Source organism: Hoplias malabaricus, unplaced genomic scaffold (genome assembly GCF_029633855.1).
Source record: "Hoplias malabaricus isolate fHopMal1 unplaced genomic scaffold, fHopMal1.hap1 scaffold_54, whole genome shotgun sequence".
NCBI classification, from domain to species: Eukaryota; Metazoa; Chordata; class Actinopteri; order Characiformes; family Erythrinidae; genus Hoplias; species Hoplias malabaricus.
The window spans coordinates 298,677-307,034 of record NW_027101162.1 but is presented as its reverse complement, the minus strand read 5'-3'; the positions used below and the strand labels follow the sequence as shown (position 1 = coordinate 307,034).

Here is an 8,358-nt window from a genome sequence, read left to right as displayed (position 1 = left end):
CCGCAGTGGCACGAGGGAAAAGAAAAGTCTCCTTCGAGCCGGATTTGAACCAGCGACCTAAGGATCGCCTTATTAACAACTACAGTTCTCCGCTCTACCAACTGAGCTATCGAAGGTGCTATGCTAAAGGGTTGGACTGAAAACTGACAAGTGCGTTTAGGACAGACTCTCATGCACTCCTATGATTGTAGAGCGAGTACATCCGGCAAAAGCCTGGCCCTAGCCCCTGAACTTAATCCTATCTCCTTCCTTTCAGACGTGGCTGAAAACGGTGGCCCTGGTGGTCTAGTGGCTAGGATTCGGCGCTCTCACCGCTGCGGCCGGGTTCGATTCCCGGTCAGGGAAGTGTGTGCTTTCTTGCACACCAAGTCCACTACAAGACTCTGGAAGGTCCCCCCCCCCCACCCACATGCTGGGCTGTGTAGGTTGAAGGAATGTAAAGCGTCCTCCTTCTGCTACTTCCTTTTTTGCCAAACTTCTAAACGACACGTTGCTGCCTCATTCACCACCTCCTCACACCCACACCAGCGTGGCTTTATGTTTCCAAGTCTGCAAGTCTTTTAGGGAGGCAAGATAAAGTTTGAGAAATTTGAATGGAACAGTGTAAATGATCCGTCACTGCCTTCAGCATATTGCACTCGGGCATGCCAGTGCATCTGGAGGCAGGCACCTGGCCATGATATCCCGCAGTGGCGCGAGGGAAAAGAAAGTTTCCTTCGAGCCTGATTTGAACCAGCGACCTAAGGATCGCCTTATTAACAACTACAGTCCTCCGCCCTACCAACTGAGCTATCGAAGGTGCTATGCTAAAGGGTTGGACTGAAAACTGACAAGTGCGTTTAGGACAGACTCTCATGCACTCCTATGATTGTAGAGCGAGTACATCCGGCAAAAGCCTAGCCCTAGCCCCTGAACTTAATCCTATCTCCTTCCTTTCAGACGTAGCTGAAAACGGTGGCCCTGGTGGTCTAGTGGCTAGGATTCGGCGCTCTCACCGCTGCGGCCGGGTTCGATTCCCGGTCAGGGAAGTGTGTGCTTTCTTGCACACCAAGTCCACTACAAGACTCTGGAAAGTCCCCCCCCCAACCAGATGCTGGGCTGTGTAGGTTGAAGGAATGTAAAGCGTCCTCCTTCTGCTACTTCCTTTTTTGCCAAACTTCTAAACGACACGTTGCTGCCTCATTCACCACCTCCACACACCCACACCAGCGTGGCTTTATGTTTTCAAGTCTGCAAGTCTTTTAGGGAGGCAAGATAAAGTTTGAGAAATTTGAATGGAAAAATGTAAATGATCCGTCACTGCCTTCAGCATATTGCACTCTGGCATGCCAGTGCATCTGCAGGCAGGCACCTGGCCATGATATCCCGCAGTGGCACGAGGGAAAAGAAAAGTCTCCTTCGAGCCAGCGACCTAAGGATCGCCTTATTAACAACTACAGTCCTCCGCTCTACCAACTGAGCTATCGAAGGTGCTATGCTAAAGGGTTGGACTGAAAACTGACAAGTGCGTTTAGGACAGACTCTCATGCACTCCTATGATTGTAGAGCGAGTACATCCGGCAAAAGCCTAGCCCTAGCCCCTGAACTTAATCCTATCTCCTTCCTTTCAGACGTAGCTGAAAACGGTGGCCCTGGTGGTCTAGTGGCTAGGATTCGGCGCTCTCACCGCTGCGGCCGGGTTCGATTCCCGGTCAGGGAAGTGTGTGCTTTCTTGCACACCAAGTCCACTACAAGACTCTGGAAAGTCCCCCCCCCAACCAGATGCTGGGCTGTGTAGGTTGAAGGAATGTAAAGCGTCCTCCTTCTGCTACTTCCTTTTTTGCCAAACTTCTAAACGACACGTTGCTGCCTCATTCACCACCTCCACACACCCACACCAGCGTGGCTTTATGTTTTCAAGTCTGCAAGTCTTTTAGGGAGGCAAGATAAAGTTTGAGAAATTTGAATGGAACAATGTAAATGATCCGTCACTGCCTTCAGCATATTGCACTCTGGCATGCCAGTGCATCTGCAGGCAGGCACCTGGCCATGATATCCCGCAGTGGCGCGAGGGAAAAGAAAAGTCTCCTTCGAGCCTGATTTGAACCAGCGACCTAAGGATCGCCTTATTAACAACTACAGTCCTCCGCTCTTCCAACTGAGCTATCGAAGGTGCTATGCTAAAAGGTTGGACTGAAATTGACAAGTGCGTTTAGGACAGACTCTCATGAACTCCTATGATTGTAGAGCGAGTACATCCGGCAAAAGCCTAGCCCTAGCCCCTGAACTTAATCCTATCTCCTTCCTTTCAGACGTAGCTGAAAACGGTGGCCCTGGTGGTCTAGTGGCTAGGATTCGGCGCTCTCACCGCTGCGGCCGGGTTTGATTCCCGGTCAGGGAAGTGTGTGCTTCCTTGCACACCAAGTCCACTACAAGACTCTGGAAGGTCCCCCCCCACCCACATGCTGGGCTGTGTAGGTTGAAGGAATGTAAAGCGTCCTCCTTCTGCTACTTCCTTTTTTGCCAAACTTCTAAACGACACGTTGCTGCCTCATTCACCACCTCCACACACCCACACCAGCGTGGCTTTATGTTTTCAAGTCTGCAAGTCTTTTAGGGAGGCAAGATAAAGTTTGAGAAATTTGAATGGAACAATGTAAATGATCCGTCACTGCCTTCAGCATATTGCACTCTGGCATGCCAGTGCATCTGCAGGCAGGCACCTGGCCATGATATCCCGCAGTGGCACGAGGGAAAAGAAAAGTCTCCTTCGAGCCGGATTTGAACCAGCGACCTAAGGATCGCCTTATTAACAACTACAGTCCTCCACTCTACCAACTGAGCTATCGAAGGTGCTATGCTAAAGGGTTGGACTGAAAACTGACAAGTGCGTTTAGGACAGACTCTCATGCACTCCTATGATTGTAGAGCGAGTACATCCGGCAAAAGCCTAGCCCTAGCCCCTGAACTTAATCCTATCTCCTTCCTTTCAGACGTGGCTGAAAACGGTGGCCCTGGTGGTCTAGTGGCTAGGATTCGGCGCTCTCACTGCTGCGGCCGGGTTCGATTCCCGGTCAGGGAAGTGTGTGCTTTCTTGCACACCAAGTCCACTACAAGACTCTGGAAGGTCCCCCCCCCCACCCACATGCTGGGCTGTGTAGGTTGAAGGAATGTAAAGCGTCCTCCTTCTGCTACTTCCTTTTTTGCCAAACTTCTAAACGACACGTTGCTGCCTCATTCACCACCTCCTCACACCCACACCAGCGTGGCTTTATGTTTTCAAGTCTGCAAGTCTTTTAGGGAGGCAAGATAAAGTTTGAGAAATTTGAATGGAACAGTGTAAATGATCCGTCACTGCCTTCAGCATATTGCACTCGGGCATGCCAGTGCATCTGGAGGCAGGCACCTGGCCATGATATCCCGCAGTGGCGCGAGGGAAAAGAAAGTCTCCTTCGAGCCTGATTTGAACCAGCGACCTAAGGATCGCCTTATTAACAACTACAGTCCTCCGCTCTACCAACTGAGCTATCGAAGGTGCTATGCTAAAGGGTTGGACTGAAAACTGACAAGTGCGTTTAGGACAGACTCTCATGCACTCCTATGATTGTAGAGCGAGTACATCCGGCAAAAGCCTAGCCCTAGCCCCTGAACTTAATCCTATCTCCTTCCTTTCAGACGTAGCTGAAAACGGTGGCCCTGGTGGTCTAGTGGCTAGGATTCGGCGCTCTCACCGCTGCGGCCGGGTTCGATTCCCGGTCAGGGAAGTGTGTGCTTTCTTGCACACCAAGTCCACTACAAGACTTTGGAAAGTCCCCCCCCCAACCAGATGCTGGGCTGTGTAGGTTGAAGGAATGTAAAGCGTCCTCCTTCTGCTACTTCCTTTTTTGCCAAACTTCTAAACGACACGTTGCTGCCTCATTCACCACCTCCACACACCCACACCAGCGTGGCTTTATGTTTTCAAGTCTGCAAGTCTTTTAGGGAGGCAAGATAAAGTTTGAGAAATTTGAATGGAACAATGTAAATGATCCGTCACTGCCTTCAGCATATTGCACTCTGGCATGCCAGTGCATCTGCAGGCAGGCACCTGGCCATGATATCCCGCAGTGGCACGAGGGAAAAGAAAAGTCTCCTTCGAGCCGGATTTGAACCAGCGACCTAAGGATCGCCTTATTAACAACTACAGTCCTCCGCTCTACCAACTGAGCTATCGAAGGTGCTATGCTAAAGGGCTGGACTGAAAACTGACAAGTGCGTTTAGGACAGACTCTCATGCACTCCTATGATTGTAGAGCGAGTACATCCGGCAAAAGCCTAGCCCTAGCCCCTGAACTTAATCCTATCTCCTTCCTTTCAGACGTGGCTGAAAACGGTGGCCCTGGTGGTCTAGTGGCTAGGATTCGGCGCTCTCACCGCTGCGGCCGGGTTCGATTCCCGGTCAGGGAAGTGTGTGCTTTCTTGCACACCAAGTCCACTACAAGACTCTGGAAGGTCCCCCCCCCCACCCACATGCTGGGCTGTGTAGGTTGAAGGAATGTAAAGCGTCCTCCTTCTGCTACTTCCTTTTTTGCCAAACTTCTAAACGACACGTTGCTGCCTCATTCACCACCTCCTCACACCCACACCAGCGTGGCTTTATGTTTTCAAGTCTGCAAGTCTTTTAGGGAGGCAAGATAAAGTTTGAGAAATTTGAATGGAACAGTGTAAATGATCCGTCACTGCCTTCAGCATATTGCACTCGGGCATGCCAGTGCATCTGGAGGCAGGCACCTGGCCATGATATCCCGCAGTGGCGCGAGGGAAAAGAAAGTCTCCTTCGAGCCTGATTTGAACCAGCGACCTAAGGATCGCCTTATTAACAACTACAGTCCTCCGCTCTACCAACTGAGCTATCGAAGGTGCTATGCTAAAGGGTTGGACTGAAAACTGACAAGTGCGTTTAGGACAGACTCTCATGCACTCCTATGATTGTAGAGCGAGTACATCCGGCAAAAGCCTAGCCCTAGCCCCTGAACTTAATCCTATCTCCTTCCTTTCAGACGTAGCTGAAAACGGTGGCCCTGGTGGTCTAGTGGCTAGGATTCGGCGCTCTCACCGCTGCGGCCGGGTTCGATTCCCGGTCAGGGAAGTGTGTGCTTTCTTGCACACCAAGTCCACTACAAGACTCTGGAAAGTCCCCCCCCCCAACCAGATGCTGGGCTGTGTAGGTTGAAGGAATGTAAAGCGTCCTCCTTCTGCTACTTCCTTTTTTGCCAAACTTCTAAACGACACGTTGCTGCCTCATTCACCACCTCCACACACCCACACCAGCGTGGCTTTATGTTTTCAAGTCTGCAAGTCTTTTAGGGAGGCAAGATAAAGTTTGAGAAATTTGAATGGAACAATGTAAATGATCCGTCACTGCCTTCAGCATATTGCACTCTGGCATGCCAGCGCATCTGCAGGCAGGCACCTGGCCATGATATCCTGCAGTGGCACGAGGGAAAAGAAAAGTCTCCTTCGAGCCGGATTTGAACCAGCGACCTAAGGATCGCCTTATTAACAACTACAGTCCTCCGCTCTAACAACTGAGCTATCAAAGGTGCTAGCCTAAAGAGTTGGACTGAAAACTGACAAGTGCATTTAGGACAGACTCGGATGCTCTCCTATGATTGTAGAACGAGTACATCTGGCAAAAGCCTAGCCCTAGCCCCTGAACTTAATCCTATCTCCTTCCTTTCAGACGTGGTTGAAAACGGTGTCCCTGGTGGTCTAGTGGCTTGGATTCGGCGCTCTCACCGCCGTGGCCCGGGTTCGATTCCCGGTCAGGGAAGCGTGTGCTTTCTTGCACACCAAGTCCACTACAAGACTCTGGAAGCCCCCCACCCACATGCTGTGTAGGTTAAAGGAATGTAAAGCGTCCTCCTTCTGCTACTTCCTTTTTTTGCCAAACTTCTAAACGACACGTTGCTGCCTCATTCACCACCTCCACACACCCACACCAGCGTGGCTTTATGCTTTCAAGTCTGCAAGTCTTTTAGGGAGGCAAGATAATGTTTGAGAAATTTGAATGGAACAGTGTAAATGATCCGTCACTGCCTTCAGCAGAATGCACTCTGGCATGCCAGCGCATCTGCAGGCAGGCACCTGGCCATGATATCCCGCAGTGGCGCGAGGGAAAAGAAAAGTCTTCTTCGAGCCGGATTTGAACCCGCGACCTAAGGATTGCCTTATTAACAACTACAGTCCTCTGCTCTACCAACTGAGCTATCAAAGGTGCTAGCCTAAAGAGTTGGACTGAAAACTGACAAGTGCATTTAGGACAGACTCGGATGCTCTCCTATGATTGTAGAACGAGTACATCTGGCAAAAGCCTAGCCCTAGCCCCTGAACTTAATCCTATCTCCTTCCTTTCAGACATGGCTAAAAACGGTGTCCCTGGTGGTCTAGTGGCTAGGATTCGGCGCTCTCTCCGCCGCGGCCCGGGTTCGATTCCCGGTCAGCGAAGCGTGTGCTTTCTTGCACACCAAGTCCACTACAAGACTCTGGAAGCCCCCCACCCACATGCTGTGTAGGTTAAAGGAATGTAAAGCGTCCTCCTTCTGCTACTTCCTTTTTTGCCAAACTTCTAAACGACACGTTGCTGCCTCATTCACCACCTCCACACACCCACACCAGCGTGGCTTTATGCTTTCAAGTCTGCAAGTCTTTTAGGGAGGCAAGATAATGTTTGAGAAATTTGAATGGAACAGTGTAAATGATCCGTCACTGCCTTCAGCAGATTGCACTCTGGCATGCCAGCGCATCTGCAGGCAGGCACCTGGCCATGATATCCCGCAGTGGCGCGAGGGAAAAGAAAAGTCTTCTTTGAGCCGGATTTGAACCCGCGACCTAAGGATTGCCTTATTAACAACTATAGTCCTCCGCTCTACCAACTGAGCTATCAAAGGTGCTAGCCTAAAGAGCTGGACTGAAAACTGACAAGTGCATTTAGGACAGACTCGGATGCTCTCCTATGATTGTAGAACGAGTACGTCTGGCAAAAGCCTTGCCCTAGCCCCTGAACTTAATCCTATCTCCTTCCTTTCAGACGTGGCTGAAAACGGTGTCCCTGGTGGTCTAGTGGCTAGGATTCGGCGCTCTCTCTGCCGCGGCCCGGGTTCGATTCCCGGTCAGGGAAGCGTGTGCTTTCTTGCACACCAAGTCCACTACAAGACTCTGGAAGCCCCCCACCCACATGCTGTGTAGGTTAAAGGAATGTAAAGCGTCCTCCTTCTGCTACTTCCTTTTTTGCCAAACTTCTAAACGACACGTTGCTGCCTCATTCACCACCTCCACACACCCACACCAGCGTGGCTTTATGCTTTCAAGTCTGCAAGTCTTTTAGGGAGGCAAGATAATGTTTGAGAAATTTGAATGGAACAGTGTAAATAATCCGTCACTGCCTTCAGCAGAATGCACTCTGGCATGCCAGCGCATCTGCAGGCAGGCACCTGGCCATGATATCCCGCAGTGGCGCGAGGGAAAAGAAAAGTCTTCTTCGAGCCGGATTTGAACCCGCGACCTAAGGATTGCCTTATTAACAACTACAGTCCTCCGCTCTACCAACTGAGCTATCAAAGGTGCTAGCCTAAAGAGTTGGACTGAAAACTGACAAGTGCATTTAGGACAGACTCGGATGCTCTCCTATGATTGTAGAACGAGTACATCTGGCAAAAGCCTAGCCCTAGCCCCTGAACTTAATCCTATCTCCTTCCTTTCAGACCTGGCTGAAAACGGTGTCCCTGGTGGTCTAGTGGCTAGGATTCGGCGCTCTCACCGCTGCGGCCCGGGTTCTATTCCCGGTCAGGGAAGCGTGTGCTTTCTTGCACACCAAGTCCACTACAAGACTCTGGAAGCCCCCCACCCACATGCTGTGTAGGTTAAAGGAATGTAAAGCGTCCTCCTTCTGCTACTTCCTTTTTTGCCAAACTTCTAAACGACACGTTGCTGCCTCATTCACCACCTCCACACACCCACACCAGCGTGGCTTTATGCTTTCAAGTCTGCAAGTCTTTTAGGGAGGCAAGATAATGTTTGAGAAATTTGAATGGAACAGTGTAAATAATCCGTCACTGCCTTCAGCAGAATGCACTCTGGCATGCCAGCGCATCTGCAGGCAGGCACCTGGCCATGATATCCCGCAGTGGCGCGAGGGAAAAGAAAAGTCTTCTTCGAGCCGGATTTGAACCCGCGACCTAAGGATTGCCTTATTAACAACTACAGTCCTCCGCTCTACCAACTGAGCTATCAAAGGTGCTAGCCTAAAGAGTTGGACTGAAAACTGACAAGTGCATTTAGGACAGACTCGGATGCTCTCCTATGATTGTAGAACGAGTACATCTGGCAAAAGCCTAGCCC

At 50.7% G+C, this 8,358-nt stretch overlaps 3 non-coding genes across 3 annotated transcripts; all 3 read right to left on the bottom strand.

Annotated features, from left to right (window-relative positions):
* Positions 1 to 2,745: 2,745 nt before the first annotated feature.
* Positions 2,746 to 2,832, bottom strand: trnay-gua (transfer RNA tyrosine (anticodon GUA)). The gene is given in 2 exon segments: positions 2,746 to 2,781; positions 2,796 to 2,832. It is a non-coding gene; the product is annotated as a tRNA-Tyr (tRNA).
* A 1,277-nt stretch (positions 2,833 to 4,109) lies between these two features.
* Positions 4,110 to 4,196, bottom strand: trnay-gua (transfer RNA tyrosine (anticodon GUA)). The gene is given in 2 exon segments: positions 4,110 to 4,145; positions 4,160 to 4,196. It is a non-coding gene; the product is annotated as a tRNA-Tyr (tRNA).
* Positions 4,197 to 6,821: 2,625 nt separating this feature from the next.
* On the bottom strand, positions 6,822 to 6,908 carry trnay-aua (transfer RNA tyrosine (anticodon AUA)). Its single transcript is given in 2 exon segments — positions 6,822 to 6,857; positions 6,872 to 6,908. It is a non-coding gene; the product is annotated as a tRNA-Tyr (tRNA).
* Positions 6,909 to 8,358: the final 1,450 nt, after the last annotated feature.